The following is an 18,099-nucleotide window of genomic DNA, read 5'->3' as shown; positions in this document are numbered from 1 at the left end:
AATACAGATATCCTAGCTTGATAACAGATGGACGTTTTTAGGAGCTAAACACATTATTTCTATTATTTAGCAATAAAAGAAAGTGTTATGATGACAAGCAAATACATGTACCAAATTCAAAAGAGATTATTTTAATCCTCTTATTTTGCCGCAATTTTACCCATTAGAATTCTAAAATATAAGTATCAAGACATAATTCTATGCATCTTAAATTTTTCTATGGTTTTAGGCAAAAGGCCTAGTTCCACTGATTAATATTTGGCATGTTTCTTATTTATTTATTATTAATTAATTCATTTATTTATTTATTTTTGAGAGAGAGAAAGTGTGCAGGTGAAGGGTAGAGAGAGAAAGAGAGAGAAAATACCAAGCAGGCTCTGCACCATCAGTGCAGAGCCAGTTTTGGGGCTGGAACCCACAAACCATGAGATCATTAATCAAGAGTCAGATGCTTAACTGACTGAGCCACCCAGGCACCCGGGCATGTTCCTAGGAGGGAAGGCACTACTGAGAAAGGTAGCTGGTTCTTAGTCATTTGAAGGGCATAAGCTGAGCATGTTTGAGTTTTATTTTATTTTGTTTTGTTTGGTCCACATACCCAGCACATAGTAACGAATGAATTACGAATAGATGGAAAGAAAGGAGAGAAAGAGTAAAGGGACAAATGAGTGAATAAATTAATGAAGAGTGATTAAGGCTTGCTTGAAAAGGCGATATTGACAAAAATACATTTCTTTTTTTTTTAGAAATATTTAGTGAATTTACTCAAATGAAGAAAGCTTAAATGATACAGAACTGAAAATATTAGAACTCTACATACAATAAAAAGTGAATATAAATTAACCAACTCCATGGACATTTCTAGTTAAGCATTCATACAAATATATATTCATCTTTTCCTTTTATATAGGAATAGCACATACATACATGACACAATTCTGGCAAAAAAAAAATCAGAGATACTAAAAATATTCTCAAGTTTTAAAAATGGTATGGAATAAGTTTTAACAATATTTTACCTGATTGCAAACCCCTGATTTAATTCCATAATTTTATCATTCCAGAAGCATGGTTGGTATTAATTTTTTAAACAGATATTCATATCACACACATTGGCTTATTAGTAATTAAGGCATTTTGTATACACAGTATCTCAGTGTGGACAACAAATTTTTAGTATTGATTATTTCCTATGACAGTTTAAACTTGCAAAATCTTTTCAAAATAAGAAAATGGCTGCACATTTAAGTGTTTTCTTATAAAACACAATCTTCAAAAAAGTCACAATGATTGGTCATTGTGATTCCTAGTAATAAGTCCTGTCTTCTTTTTGACATAGTATCAATGATATTCTTTTTTTTATTAAGAACATTTTTTTAATGTTTATTTATGTTTGAGAGAGAGAGACAGCACAAGCAGGGGGAGGGCCAGAGAGACACAGAATTTGAAATAGACTCCAGGCTCTGAGCTGTCAGCACAGAGCCTGACACGGGGATCAAACTCACAAATTGAAATCATGACCTGAACTGAAGTCGGACGCTTAACCGACTGAGCCACCCCAGCACCCCTAGCATGAATTACATTCTTATGCAGGATTGCATTGAGACCCAGTAGCTCTTGAACAATGTTACCAAATAACCATAGTAGTCCCAAATGCAGCAAAGGCCACAGTCTTCACTGTGCACTTTCACCTCATTGAAGTTGAAGCTGCTCCTTTTGTATATTTTTCCACTTCAGTGTGATATAGTTTGTTAGGGTTTCATTAGTGGTTTCATATGTGGCTTTTTAAGGAAAAAAAAAGGTTTCGATTTCTTCCGCAATTCACAATTCTCAGATGAGACTTTTTTTTTTTTAAATCTTAGTCTGGGGACATTTTAAATAATCAAATGTTCTTTATAGTAGACTGTGTCTCAATGCAACTGCAATAAATAAGCATCTACATCCTTGGCTATGTTACCAGTATATCCTGGAAGCAAAGTAAGGTGATTTTCCTGTTCCCATAGTCCACTTAATTGTTGCTTTAAAATCTGAATATGTCCATCATTTATAGTTTCTGTTTTGGATGATAGTTCTGACCACCACCTTTTTATTTCTGCCTGAGGCCAATTTAAAGCAACTATTCTATATTCTTCAAATTTGCTTTTAAGTAGGGACTTGACCAGAGGTAACAAATCTACACAGCAGCCAAGTGAGATGTATTGTTTTTCCTTCTGTAAACTATTGGTGAGCACAAGAAGGCAATCCATGACAATTCCAAGGTCTTCTATCCTCACCAAATAAGCTGCAAGCTCACTTATACTTTTCTTTTTGCAGAACGTTAAAGCTATTCCTGCTGAACAAAACCTGTGCCATTGTTTCATGGTCCTGAGAAACCTCAGAGAAAAACCCACTATATTTTAATGATGGGCTTTCTGTCTGTGAAGAACCAGAATCACTGGAGTTAAGCAAGTATGTTCGACTATCATGGCGTAATTTTTCAGGTGGGTGGCCTGCACAAGCCAGTTCATTTTATTTGCCATGTCACAGCCCGCACTTCTAGGGGACTGTTTTTTTCTGTGACAAAGATTTGGAAAAGGATGATGCACTTTCTGCGATAGATCACCTCACGTAGTTTATCTGGGCTTTTCACAGCTTGTCCAACTGTTCTATTTATGTAAGCAGCCAACTGTTTTGGAGATTTCTTAACCTCCTTCGTGTTCTTATTAGTAAAATTAGAGACCCTTTTTCTAGGAAGACCGGTGGAATAGGCCTCCATAGTATCACAATAAGTTCTTTTTTTAACACTCTGGACTTCAGATGTCATCATGTCTTAGATACCGGCGTCTCTTGGTACCACAGCACCTCAGCCCTGCCCCGGGGCTGACAAGCTGCGCCCGGCAGCCTAGAACGTCCCTCCGCTGCTGGGCCAAGCCCCACTCTGAGCCATTCAAATACGGCCGTGCCAATAAAAATACATTTCTAAGTACTTATTTTATATTTTGCATTTCATATACTAACTGTAATACCGCAGGCACACTGATGGTACCTAAAAAATGCCTAGGCCCAAACGAATAGATAAGTTATCCGTAGTTAGCATGTCCAAGCACCCTATTAGGGAGGGCTGGCTTCTACTTACATTACATTTACTTCACAGGCTGGCTATGATTTTGCACATTACAGTGAGATTGCTTCTTGCCAGGGTTAAATTCTCAAGTCAGCTAGTAAGGCAAAAATTGTCCTTGAATTCCTTTATATCATCTATAAAACTTGATTTGGGTCTATACCCTAATTCTTTTTTTTTTTTTTAATGTTTATTTATTTTAGTGAGAGAGATAGACAGAGCATGAGCTAAGGAGGGGCAGAGAGAGTGAGACACAATCCAAAGCAGGCTCCAGGCTCTGAGTTGTCAGCACAGAGCCCGACTCAGGGCTCACACTCACAAACCGTGAGATCATGACCTGAGCTGAAGTCGGACACTCAACCAACTAGCCACCCAGACACCCCTTATGCCCTCATTCTTAAATGCATTAAAATCTGAGGACTACTATGCTAAGCTTAAAACCAAAGTTGAAACCTTCAGGTAGCAAGCAACTTGGTGCTGGGAGACAGTGTGGCTGGAGTTTAAGAGTCCCTCCCTTGAAATCAGCCCACAGACTTTGAATCCTAGAGCCATCACTTAGCACCTGTGTGACCTTGGTTAAATGACAGTGTCCCTTGCTCTGTTTCCACATCTGTAAAATTGGATTATAATTGTACCTATGGAATAGGCTGGTGTGAAGGTCAAAGGAGATAATCTGTATAAGCTGTTTGCAACCGTGTCTGGCATGTAGTAAATGTGTTCGCTATTCCTCCTGACTTAAAAACTATAAAAATCCTAATAGAGAGCAAATGATGGATGAGAATTATAAAATGTTTCTGTTTGCCTGAAGGATTTAGTCCATTCTGTTTTAATAAATCAGCCTCTGCAAACCTAATGAATATAAATAAATTGTTTCCTGGGAGGAGGTAACAAGATAAAATGTCACCTGGCACACAGTAGGTAAATGCTTACTGGATTTTAAGTTAAATCTTGCATGTGCAGCTGGACTTGCATACTATTCTTGGAAAAAGTATGGAGAGGACCTTGACTGCTTGCATCTATCTTTCCAGTCTGTCAATACCTTTTTGAGGCCCCGCTGAACAGGAATCAGGCTCGTGCTCTTAGGCATTAATGCCATGAAATAAGGGTTAGGTTCTAAATCCACTTCAAGAGTACCTATAATATAACTCCACTGCACTGAGACCTCCCAGGTCACTCCTTCTGCATAAAACGTTTTCAGCTTCTTGGCCAAAAAGCCCCCCCGTAGTATTATAGCTCACCAAGTTTCAACAGTATATCCAACCCCAGCTAGAATTTCCAAAGGAATGGTTTCTCTAGGTGCTCTGTCTGAAAGCTGTGGGGTCCATTATTCACCCTGCACACACACACACACACACACACACACACACACACACACACACGTTCTGTAACTCCAGTTACTTAAACTTCTACCTCTTTGTCACCATTACCTCCATTGAGCTTTTGCCTGGTAGAGCAGTCAGGAGAGCCCCTGTCTCTGCCAGTGTAAGGGCAGACTGTACCCTTTCCTGCTGAAAGCATACCTAGTCTGAATATCTCAGTCACCAAACCAATATGCATTCTGTATCGCAGCCTACCAGAGATGGCATAGTGCATTTAGGAGACCAATGGATGAGGAAGAAGATACACTGATCTCATGACACCTATGAGCTGGAAGGGAGGAATGAAAATTATATTAATGAAAATTTGCTATAATATATGCCACTGTTGCGACTCTGTACCTAACTTTCCTTTGTAGGATAGCAAGACCAGACCACATCCTACGTAAATATGAAACACTTGTCAACATTCAGGTATTATTCACATGTGAGGGGCAAATATAGTTGATGAGGGACCATAAGGCAAGCTGAGGGCCAAGCACAAGCTGGCATTAACCCTCCCCCCAAGGGTGGGATACATGTGACCTTCCTCAGGCACTCCTGGCTGCCCGAGGACAAAGGAAAGGACAGAAAGCAAATGGTTAAACTGATAGAGTCTCCATCAGTTTACAAATATCTTACTAAATTACAAGAAAAAGCAATCTATTAATAGCCTAATCTCCAAAAACCTACAGACTCAGTTTCCTGGAGCCCCCAAATCACCCTCCCCTCCATAGTGATGTGGGGAACAAAGGCAAGAAGGAAGTGGCAGATAAAATTTGAATTTCCTTATAACCTGCAGCCCACTGACAAATACTTGAGTCAGGCAGAGTAAAATGTTTCTCCAGGAACTTCCTGATGTCTTGATTCTAACATCATTTTACTTAATCTTTCCTGTATCTCTGTGAAGAAGATACTACTCTCTAAGAATAGAGAATCAATACACAGGCCACTTTCCCTCATGAGCTTGATTTCAAAGCCCACCTCTCTTTCTTTCGACCCTATCTCCACCTCTCAAAAAGCTGCTTTTAAAGACCTACCCTGGACCATATCAGCTTTTCATCCACTGTTCAAAAGTGAATTCACCTATCACCTCCCCAATCTTCCTTGTTAATAATTCTGAGATTAATATTCAAGGCTGGCAATTGTTGAAATGCCAGCAGGTTAGCTGGCCAAGAGGAACTGTATTGATATGAACACTATTTTGAATAAGACTGTAATGTGGACAAAGCAGATAGAAATGCTATAATTATATAAGACAATGAGGATCGATGCTGAGGTTGATTTTTAGTTACAATGTATTTCTCACAAAAAGAACACACTCAAATGTTTTCTTTAGCTTTTCTTATATATGTATATAATTGGCCCTCAGATCTGAGGAGTGGTTTGAATGTACCACATAAGTGGAAAGTAATGTTGTTTCTTTTTTATTTAAATCTCTTGTTTATCCATATAAATCGTGCCCATCTCCAGCTCCTCTTAAAAAACCTTCAAGCATTCTCAAAGCACAGAACCAGTGCCTTAAAGACAATTTGCATTTTACATTTGGCTATTTCAATTACTGTGAATGGCTCCTTTCAGTTTTCTCTCTGTTTTTATGCTTTGTTCTATCATCCAAATGCCTTTGAAAAGTTTGGAAGTTTAAGAAACGGGAAAGGACCATATGTTTTAATCTCCTTAGTGAGCTCCATTTATCTTAATAATATTTCTTGCCCAGTTTCAAAGTTACTTTGGACATATTTACTTTCTCTAACATGATAGCTTTATGGCAATATAAACCAGGGACCTACATGCAATGTCTCTGAGATGTTTTCTTCAACCACCTCTTTGTTGAGTCCCTAGGGCCCTTATCTCCCCTACTTTATTTTTTATATTCTTTTTAAAAATTGTGCTCTGTAACTTCATTATTGCTATGGACTGAATGTGTCTCCCCCAAATTCACATGTTTAAATCCTAATCCCCAATGTGATGGCCTTTCGATATGCAACCTTTGGGAGGTGATCTGGTCCCAAGGCTGAAGCTCCCACAAATGAGATTAGTGCCCTTATAAAAGAGACCCCAGAGAACTCCTTTGCCCCTTCTACTTTATGAGAACCGATTAGAAGATCCAGGAAGTGGGCCTTCATATAGTCTGCCGGTGCCTTGATCTTGGACTTCCCAGATTCTAGAACAGTGAGAAATATATTTTGTCTATGGTGTTTCTGTTATTGCAGCCTAAATGAAGACAATGATGAAACTTTCCACTGAACAACATATTAAAAATTTTCTTGATTTTTTAATGTTTATTTATTTTTGAAGGAGAGAGAGAGAGAGAGACAGAGTGCAAGCAGGGAAGGGGTAGAGACCGGGGAAGATACAGAATCCGAAGCAGACTCCAGGCTCCAAGCTGTCAGCACAGAGCCCGACATGGGGCTCGAACCCACAGACGGCGAGATCATGACCTGAGATGAAGTCAGATGCTTAACTGACTGAGCCAGCCAGGTGCCTCTAAACATATTAAAAATTTAAAGAAAACTTTATACCCTTGCATCCAAAGTTATTATCTTTCCTATAAACACCAAACATTGAAAGTTATCATTCCATCCTTTTTATTTTTTGTAACAATTTTATTGAGTTATAATGCACATGTCATAAAATTCATCCATTTCAAGTGTACAATTGAATATTTTCACATAGTTGTACATTCATCACCTCTATATAATTTTAGGCTATTTTCACCACCCCAAAAGAAAACACCATATCCAGAAGCTTTCACTCCCTATTCCCACTTCCCCCCAGCTCCTAGCAACCACCAATCTTTTCTCTCTCTAGATTTACCTATTCTGGAAATTTAATACAAATGGAATAATTTTGTGTCTAGTTTCGTGCACTTTACCTTGATGTTTCGAGATGATCCATGTTCCGGCAGGTATCAATACTTCAGTCCCTTTTATGGACAAATAATATTCCCTTATATAGATACACCATATTTTTGTATCCATTCTTCAGTTGATGAATATTTGTGTTGTTTCCAATTTTTTGCTATTATAATGTTGCTATGAACGTTTATGTATGAATTTTGTATAAACATAGATTTTCAATTTCTCTTGGACATATATCTAGGAATGGAATTGCTGGATCTTAAAGTAACTCTACCTTTAAGAATTTTAGAAACTGCCAAGGTGTTTTCCAAAATGGCTGCACCACTTTGCAACTTCACTGACAAAGTTGTTTGTTTAGTGACTTACCTGAGCTATTTCCACCTGTGTTCTTTGTTATGTGCAGCCAATGAGGACTTTTCTCAATTAACTTAGTGATCAGCTAGCGATTAGACAAATATTTCCTTAGAGGCCTTGAACCACTAAGTCATTCAGTCTTTCTTGACGGGCCCTGTATGCTGGGATATGCCTTCAATGCCCCATTATGCAGTTAAACTCTGCCTTAGTCTCTACTTCCTTCTTGGCCAGAGCATCAGTATCAGCCAAAAGTGAGAGACTAGAGCCTTCTCAAGTCATTCCTGGGCATATGCACAGCCTTGCAGGTGAGCATGTCCTTCTGGATTTCCAGAAATATGCTGGACCCTTTCAAATCCCCCAGGGGACGTTTCATTACCCCATTTGCCTTGTTAAGATTGTGATTTTTATTTCTTAGCTAAAACTGGTATTGCTGCCTAAAGCAACCGTAATGTTAAATAATTACTAGTAATCATTTTCCATGAATGCAATGGATGTAAAACAAACAGAGAAGGAGTTCTGAGTTATGTCAACTAGACGCAAGCCCTAAGAAGGGAGCTATACCTTCTTTGCTGCTAGAAAGACCAAATAGCAACATTTCTCTGGGGATGGGGCTTTAGGAAGGTCCAAACCCACTCTGTTCCCTCCAGGGGCTGATGGGTGCTGATTGTTAGCTTGTGGGTTTTCAGTGCTACTGAGCAGCTGGGAACAGGGTGATAGGAGTAAGGCAAATTAAAGTGCCACAGAGCTCACTGTTGTGATTCAGCCATCTTCCTTACATGAAAACTTCTGTAATCATTGTAAGCCTTTGCTTGATTTCCAGAGTTTTAAAAAAGTTGATTTTGACAATTGTTGCCAGTCTTCTCATTGTTCTTACAGGGGGCAAATTTTCAGAAATCCTTATTCTGCCATTCAGGAAGTGCCACTGTGGTCATCCTTTCTTCTAGATCCCAGTGGTATCTTAAAGTCAACATCCCAAAATGGACTCATTGTATTCAACATCATCTTCTTTCTTTAATAATCTTTTGTTGTCTGTCCCAATGAAACTCCGCTACACTAACCAGAAATCTATGGGCTAATTTTTACACCTGTTTTTCTTTCTACACTAACAGAAACTACACTACACTACATTAACCAGAAACTACACTAACCAGAAATCTATAGGCTAATTTTTATACCTGTTTTTCTTTCTCTCTTTTATCTCCCAGCCCATGTTCCACCCATCACCAAGTCCAGTGCATATTCTTTCTTAAATGGCGCTCAAATCTATCCACTTTCTTACAATCTCCAGAGAAAACATCATGACTCAGGTTCTCAGAAACTAACTCCCCTATACTGTAATAGCCCTTTAACTAGTGTTTTTGAAACTGGATCAACCCTGTCTTGTCATCTATCCACATAGTAAACTACATGGCATTTTTGAAAGGCAAAAATAGTTACACCACTTTGGTTAAAATGCAATGTTTTCCTACTCTTTTAAGATAAAGGCAGATATTTTTACTGTGATCTCCAAAGCTCCTCATGGTCCACACTAACTTTCAAAGAATGTAGCAGCATACATTTTTCCCTCTACCTGGGAAATTTTCCCTCTTCTCGTGTTCTAGTGAACTTTGACTTACTCTTTAGGTCTGATCTCAAGTGTGATCGTCAGAGAAGATTTTCCAATTCTCTGATTATACCACATAGCACTATGTACTTGTCCTTCCTGCCAATTATATAAGAGGAATTTCACATTTGCTCATGTGATTATTTAATTAATATCTGTCTCTTCTATTGTCTTATAGACTCCACAAAGACAGACCCCCCTTTTTAATTTTGCTTACAATTGTATCCCTAGAGTTTTAGTATAGTATCTGATGCAAATTTTGTGATCAGTAAACATTTGTTAAATAAATGAAACTTGATTAATCTATGCTAAGGCTATACTGGAATAAGCAAAATTAATTCTTACTCTGGATCCAAAACTGAAACAACATTAACTATTAAGCAGTCAAAGGGATCAGTCTGTCTGTTTCACCTTTACTGTTTTACTCTTCAATGAAATACCAGTTGTATTAAAACAACAACAACCACAACGGCAACAACGACAACAACACTATGGACATCAGGCTAAAGCAAACATATGTAGAATTTATAATGCTCAATTTTTAGTTAGTCATTATAATAAAATTTTGACAATGAAGTTCCTAATAGCTCATTGTCTGGTTTTTCTATATGTAAGTACAAATATAGAATATCGATAGCCAATAAATACATTCAATTTAACAGATATTCTCCCATCTAGTATCATGGAACTGATAAGTTAAATTGCTTTATTACTTTGAGTTGTTTGAGGACTATCTATCTTTAAAAAATTATTTTCTAGGCAAAGGTAGTATAATTCTGAGTGTTTCTATTCTTTCAGGGAAAACCATTGAAACCTGTGATTTGGGTTAACTGTATTCACAATAACATGTCTTCTGAAGGGAATAACATCGTTTTCTGAAAGGTTGCATTGCTTCCTTGTATTTGAATAGATTGAAAAAGATATTTCCTGAGAATTGAATCCCTTTGCTTCTAGCATCAGAGGCCCAGGGTATCGATACCTTACTCCAACATGCCCTGACAACAGCCCTTGTGAAATATCCAGTTTCTCTTTCGGGAAAGGTTGCCAGTATGATTTAATTTGGCTTAGAGTCATCATTTTAAAACCAAGCATGGTGTCATGGATTTAAAATGCTTCGATGACAGCTTTGGAGTTTTTTGCTTAACTTTTTAAAATAATTTTTAATGTTTATTTTTTAGAGAGGGAGAGAGAGAGAGCATGAGTGGGGGAGAGCAGAGAGAGAGAGAGAGAGAGAGAGAGAGAGGGACACACAGATTTTGAAGCAGGCTCCAGGCTCTGAGCTGTCAGCACAGAGACTGATGTGGGGCTTGAACTCACCAACCGTGAGATCATGACCTGAGCTGAAGTCTGATGCTTAACCGACTGAGCCACCCAGGCGCCCCTTTTTATTTAACTTTTAAAGCATTCAAACTTTAGCAGTCTCTAGAATAAACTGTGTGTCAATTTTAGATTTAGTCTTGGCCAAAAATTGCCCTTGCATTATAAGCTGCACATAATAAGCTGCACATTTCTTTAACCTAAAAACAGTTATTTCTTTGGGAAATATGCTTATGGCTTAGAGTATTTTTTCTTTCAAAAGTAGGAAAATTTTTTTTTTCTTATTATGCCCATGTCTTCCCTCCAATGTACAAATGAACTGCCATTTTATTGTACTGCTCTCTCTAATTTTCCTGACATTGTGCTAAGTCTCTTACTGCTTTTGGGTAGTTTCCAAAACACAATGCTTGAATTAAACATGTCCCCAGTAGATTTTACCCTTTAACTGTATCCCTTTCTCATTTTTTGTACTGCAATGACATAGAACCTCTGAATGACTTTATTATATTTCAGAACCTGACTGCTATTTCCTGCTATTTTTGTCTTTTCTACTTGAAATAGAGTTTCTTATTTCTTTAGTACTTTTAGGATCAGAGCCCATTAGTTACAAATGCAAAAGCTGCAGAAATTTTCAAGTAAACATTTTAGTACACTAGATTACTATAAGAGAATAAAAATATTTGGAACTTTTTTGTTCATTTTGTTCTGCTTTGTTAGAGACACATGGTAAAATAATATCTACATCTAAATGTGTAGAGATAGCCATCCAAATACACTAGCTTTTCAAGTGTTTTCTCCCAAATCTTTATATAAACTTTTTCTTTTAGCATAGTTTTAGATATACAAAAAGTATAAAAATAGAACAGAGAGTTCTGTTTACCCTAAACTGTCTCCTCTATTATTGACATCTTACATTAGTATGATGCATTGTTATAATTAATGTGGCAGCAATATTGATAGAGTATCATTAGCTAAAATCCATAGTTTATTCCAATTTTCTTAGTTTTTACCTATACCCTTTTTTTGTTCCAGAATCCCATCCAGGAAGGAACATTACATTCAGTAGGTATGTCTTCTTAGCCTCCTCTTGACTGTGACAATTTCTCAAATTTTCCCTTGTTTTTGATGACCTTGAGAGTTTTGAGGAGTACTGGTCAGACACTTTTGGAGTAAGTCTCAATTGGGATTTTTCTGCTGTTTTTCTTATGATTAGTCCTGGGTTATATGTTTTGTAGAGGAAGGCCATGGAGGCAAAGTACCATTCTCATCCCATCATATCAAGGGTACATATTGTCAATCTGACTTATTCTTGTTACTGTTGACCTTGATCCCCTGGCTGCAGTGGTGTTAGTTAGGTTTCTCCACTCCAAAGTTACTCTTTTCCCTTTTTTTTTTTTTTTTTTTTTTTTACTGTACTCTTCAAAGGAAGTCACTAGTGCAGCCATGCTTAAGGAATGGACAGTTATGTTACACCTCCTTGAGGGCAGAGTATCTACATAAATTATTTAAAATTCTTCTGTACTGGAGATTCTTTGGTTTTATCCTATTAGTTATTTATTCAGTCAGGTATTTATATCACTTTGGACTCATGGAGATTTATTTTAGACCTTGAGTTACAATCCAATACCATTTTTTATTTGTCTATTTATTTACTCAAATGTTTCAGCCTTTGCCACCAGGAGAACCTTCATTTGTCTCTTGTGTCGCACTGACATACCCCTATTATTATTTATTTTGCTTTTTTTAATCGCTTCTTTATTTTTTGCCACTATAGGGTGCTCCAGGCTCATCCTGTGTATTTCCTGCCCCAGCCCTAGAATCAATCATTTCTCCAAGAAGCCCTGGTTCTTTTTACTGGAGGTTGGTTTAGAAAAAAACAAGACCCAAGGCACTAGGTGTTCTGTCATATTTTTTCAAGCTAAAAGGGACAAGACTACTATTTCTTGGTATTCTGCTATAATCTAAGCCAGAGATCAGCAAATGTTTTCTATAAAGAATAAGATAGTAAATATTTTAGATTTTGCAACCATTTGGTCTCTGGCACAACTACTAAATTGCTTTTGAAGTGAAAAAATAGCCATAGAGAAAATGTAAACAAATGGATATGGCTGTTTTCCAATAAAACTTTATTTACAAAAATAGGTGACAGGCTGAATTTAGTCTGCAAGTCATAGTTGGCTGGCTCCTGATATAAGCCAAATGTGTGGCATGTGCATGCATGTGTGTGTGTGTGTGTGTGTGTGTGTGTGAGAGAGAGAGAGAGAGAGAGAGTGAGAGAGAGAGACAGAGACAGACAAATGGACTGAAAGAGAGAGATGAATTAAATGAGTTAATCCTTAGAATAAAAGAGTCAGGGGCACCTGGGTGGGTCAGTCAGTTAAGCCTCGGACTTGGGCTCAGGTCATGATCTTGGGGTTGGTGAGTTTGAGCCCCTTGTCTGGCTCTGGGCTGCTTGGGTTTCTGTGTCTCCCTCTCTCTCTTTGCCCCTACCCCCCTCCCCCGCGCCTGTGCGTGCACTCTCTCTATCTCAAAAATGAATAAACATTTCTAAAAATTAAAAAAAAAAAAAGAGTCAGGGAATGAGTTCAAGGCTTCTCATTATAAAGTCAGTGTTATTTTTATTTCACCATAATGTCTTCCAGTAAACAACTTTGCAAATGACGTTCCAGCAGTTCTTTGGATTTTCTTCTTTCAGCTTTCAGAAAGCAATAAATTGTTTCATGTGTAGAATTAGCAGATGTCACAAGTAGTGTAACTGTAACAACAATGCCGATTCTAGTGTGATGCCTGGATATCGATCTTATTTATATTTACTCATATGTGGCATGGTTATCAACTCCAGATTATTAATAAAGGCATCAACCTAACCAACAAAACTGCTTGCTGAGGGACGCCTGGGTGGCGCAGTCGGTTAAGCGTCCGACTTCAGCCAGGTCACGATCTCGCAGTCCGTGAGTTCGAGCCCCGCGTCAGGCTCTGGGCTGATGGCTCAGCCTGGAGCTTATTTCCGATTCTGTGTCTCCCTCTCTCTCTGCCCCTCCCCCGTTCATGCTCTGTCTCTCTCTGTCCCAAAAATAAATAAAAAACGTTGAAAAAAATTAAAAAAAAAAACTGCTTGCTGAAAAATACTGTTGGGAACAGCCATTCAAAGTAAAGACATTTTTCCAGCTAACACAATTAATGTGTAATAAGGAGCCTCTTGTTGGCCAGCAAAAACAAGAATATAGGGCTGACAAAGTGAGTGATAGTCTTTGTCAGACAGCAACAGAAGAAGACAATGAGGAAAGACAGATATGACAGTTTTAAGATAGAATTAAGTCCTTGAAGAAAGAGAAGAATGAGAACCAAATCAAAATGAAGAGACCCTAATGTGAGCCAGATTGATCTCTTAGAACATTTTAAGTGCATTGCTGAGCCAGATGCTTTCCCTCCACATCAGTTTTATCTTTTCCAGATAATTTTTTTAAATTATTCCCTGGTTTTAAGCCCTCACATTTACAGATTTTTCTGTGAGTTTGTAATTCTAGATTCTAAGTCCATTGATCAAAGTTCCTCTTAGCAAGGCAGTCCAGATACTGAAAATAAACTACAGTTGTTTCAGCGGTACAAGGTCACCTGTGTGGTATATATTTTCTCCTTCAAACTGTTGTAAGTCATGGGTAATCAATAGAGAGTTAGAGAAAGATAACGTATTAAAGGTAAATCACACAATATTTCTTGACATGTTTGCTTTATGTAGGACAGAAGAACTCTTCTATTATTGATTACACATTTTTCTAATTGTTCAAAATCTGTTCTCCAAAACACCAATGATCTTCCTTAGACTGGTGTCAAAGGAAATAAATCTGTCCACCCATTAGGTCATTGATCAATGGTAGATATAAACCCATAGTGGTGTATTTAAATGAGACGACAGTTCATACAACTATTGACCATTCATTATATATGCTTCTGGATCAAGGATTAAGTCTGTGGGGAAAAGAAGTAGAGGAGTGGATTGAAAACATTGGATAGGGATGTTATGTTCTTAGACATTGTGGTTCCTGGATAATGTTTCAGAGGATATGAATGGTAATATTAATGCTATAACTGATATTAATAATAGAAATAATATAATAAAGTTATAAGAACTATGTCCATCAGTCGAAAAACAGAAACCATTAGATATTTCAAGTGTAAAAGGATTGAATGCACAGTATTAGGTACTGGCAGAGCTGGGTGAACAAAAGAGTACAGAGGTTTCTTCATTGATCCCGAGCTGGTAATACGCCTAGGCCAAAGCCCTGCCTAGCCGCCACTCTGATGGGGGCTCTGTCTCTCTTGTTTTTGCAGCTGACTGGAAACCTGAGAGCGACATTCCCACCGAAGAGCCTACTGACACTGCTGCTACTCCTTCTGCTGAAGGCATCTCCAAAAGAAAGAAAAATGGCATTTCTCTTCCTTTTGCTTTCCAAAAATCTGAGCCTAACTAACAAGGGAAATACGATTTTCAGGCTATGGCTCCTATAATTCACAAGGGAGTGTTGAAAGGCAAGAAGGAGTTATGGCAAGAGAAGATTGCCAAAAGATATGCGATATGATAGGCACCGCTTTAAGTCTTTTAAGATGATGGATAGTTATAGATGATGATAGATAGATAGATAGATAGATAGATATTTTTAACTTTTTTAATGTTTATTTATTTTTGAGAGACAGAGAGACAGAGCACAAGTGGGGGAGGGTCAGAGAGAGAGGGAGACACAGAATCTGAAGCAGGCTCCAGGCTCTGAACTGTCAGCACAGAGCCTGAGTTGGGGCTCGAACTCAGGAACCATGAGATCATGACTTGAGCCAAAGTCAGATGCCCAACCGACTGAGCCACCCAGGTGCCCCAGATGGGTATACATTTAGTTCCTAACAACCCTGTGTGGTAGGTATGCTTTATATGTATTTCACCACAAGGAATTAGAGGCAATATGAAGCTAGATCACATCAATCAAACTCATATAGCTATCAAGAGATGGAATTAAAATTTGAACCCGGACAATATGATTCTAGAGTTCATACCTGCAATTGTACTGCAATTCAACAAGCACAGGTGCTCAGCACCCTCATTCATTTGTCTAAAATTAAAAGCTAGTTTTTTCCAGGACCCCCTTCTAAGCATTGTGATACACCAGCCTAGGTCTTTCATATGACCTGATCTTTGCTTACCACTGATGTTGGCCAAATTCAATCTATACAGCTCTTTTTCTTTGTATAACCAACAATTTTAACATTATGTAATTTCATATATGTTGTCTTGCTTGGTCACCTTTCCTTGAACAACTGTTGCTAACTATACTGGCCTCAGCATTTGGAAAGCTACTGTCCCTCCCTTTTCTCTCCGTGCTTAACATGAATACTTCACCCAGTCATGGAACAGACCCTCTGTTTAAGTTCTTATCCATTGGCTATCCATAGCCAAGAGGCTCTCCATGACTGGGTTTTACCAAAGGCTGGAGATACAGAAAAGCTATCAAAACACAGAATAAACACAATTACAATAAAATAAAAGTGCACCCCTCCTGGTTGATCCTTGAAGAATCCCAGTCACAGGGCACCTCCTGGCCTTATTTATGCCTCTGCTTGGGCAAAGCCAAGTTACTCTTACTACATGGCATGTTTTTGAGTCTACTTAGAGTCATCAGAGTCCTGGCCCACAGCCCAAGCTCCAGTTAAAGAAGTCCCTCTCTCACCCCAATATATTATTTTATTTTATTTCCTTTCCCTTACTGAGAAAAAGTATCCAAAATTTGGGGATACAAAGAATGACTGCACATCCTGTCCATGACATGCTAGAACACTAACAGCTCTAGTCAAAGTTTATCTGATTTTCTAGGAGGCTTCAGTTTTCTTTGATTTACTATTTACTATTGATAAAGTTCCAGACTCTGTGCAATTAGATGTAACCTTTAGAAGATTGTTAAATTACAAATGATTTTTGTTCAGTTGAGATACAAATGAGTTCTGTCTGATAGAAAAGATAACCCCAAAGGTTATGTTTTATGGACCTGGAGGATATTAAATAGTTTTGTATTTAATTTAGCAATGCCATTTCAGCATTTTTTTCCCTTCTGTGACTATGCACACTTTGGTCTTTCCTATACTTCACTGAACTAGTTTAACCCTTAGCTTAGTCCCCTATGAATGTTTTCGACATGAGCTTACTTTATGTTTTTATGAGTTATATTTTTAACTGGTAGAAAATTATACTTTGATGCTCTGGCTTCTTCACAAGATTAGTGAAAATAAAAATGCCTACTTCCTTCAAAGCAAGACTCACTATCAGATTTACACCTGCTATTTGTGAGACCTAGAAAATATTATAAATCTAGGTCTATATACAATAAGATGAAATATTTAAAAGTTATAAATTAGACTTACAGGCTATTAAATGAAATATAGTCTTCCTTTTTACCTTGACAAACATCCCTTCATAATGAATACATTGAAATGTGTGCACTAAGCTTTGATAATTTTTATTACTGAAGGTCAGCAATACATCAAAAATGAACAAATTTAAATATGACACATGCTTGGCTATCCTATTGAAAGGAAGAAGGTATTTGGATGAATAATAAAGCAAAGCAAATCATAAATTATTATATATTTATTTCACATAATTTTCTAGCTCTCATGTCAGCAGAATTACTCATTATATTGCTATCATCAAGGTTTTCAAATAATTTTTATTATATTGACAGCAATGCCAAATTAGACTTTTGTCAAATCATCACAGTGCTTAAATACAGTGTATTTGCTTTAATAACTTCAATTTGGAGAAATTTGTCTGGAATTGTTTATAAATTTATAGTGCAATAGTTGGAATTATTACATGTTCGAACATTGTATTGGTAGTAATACATGAAAAATTAACACTTCACAGACTATTACAAAAATATCTAATTACACTATTTTATATTATTTATATCAAATTTTTGCCGTTTCATAATACAACTTCTAGAACTATACGTGTTTCTTTGACTTTTTCCAGTAAGATATTATAATGAAAATTGAAAGTAGTAATATATGCTTCAGTTTGTATGTTTTATACTTTGAATTCACACTTTTTATACTTTGAATATTCTAGTTTTGAATTTATAGTATTTTATACTTTGAATTTATAATAGCTAGAAAATAGTATCTATAGACAGTTTCACTATTATTTGATGTGAATCTTCTCCTTTATAGTTATGCAAGTATTTTCATTCCTTTAATTTCTTCACATTTTATTGGAAATTCAATTTTGTTGCATATCTTATATGCAGTTTTTTCCATTTAAAAATTATTTTCTCTAGATTTTGAAATAGTGTGCTTTAAACTGTCTAAAATAGAGGTGTCCAACATTAGTGTTTTCTAACATTATCAATGTCAAGCATAGTTCATACCAAACAATTGTATATAGAACAAAATTAAAACTGTTTTCATTTTCTGCCAAAGACCTTAATTCACTCCTTTATTATTGTTGATATTTGAAAGATTATTTTA

At 37.1% G+C, this 18,099-nt stretch overlaps 1 pseudogene; it reads right to left on the bottom strand.

The window, feature by feature from the left end:
- Positions 1 to 1,835: 1,835 nt before the first annotated feature.
- On the bottom strand, positions 1,836 to 2,823 carry LOC121040692 (KATNB1-like protein 1; annotated as a pseudogene).
- Between the last annotated feature and the right edge of the window lie 15,276 nt (positions 2,824 to 18,099).

Source organism: Herpailurus yagouaroundi, unplaced genomic scaffold (assembly GCF_014898765.1).
Source record: "Herpailurus yagouaroundi ecotype Mexico unplaced genomic scaffold, PumYag 182, whole genome shotgun sequence".
NCBI lineage: Eukaryota > Metazoa > Chordata > Mammalia > Carnivora > Felidae > Herpailurus > Herpailurus yagouaroundi.
The sequence above is the reverse complement of the archived record's forward strand: the minus strand, read 5'-3'. Positions and strand labels throughout refer to the sequence as shown.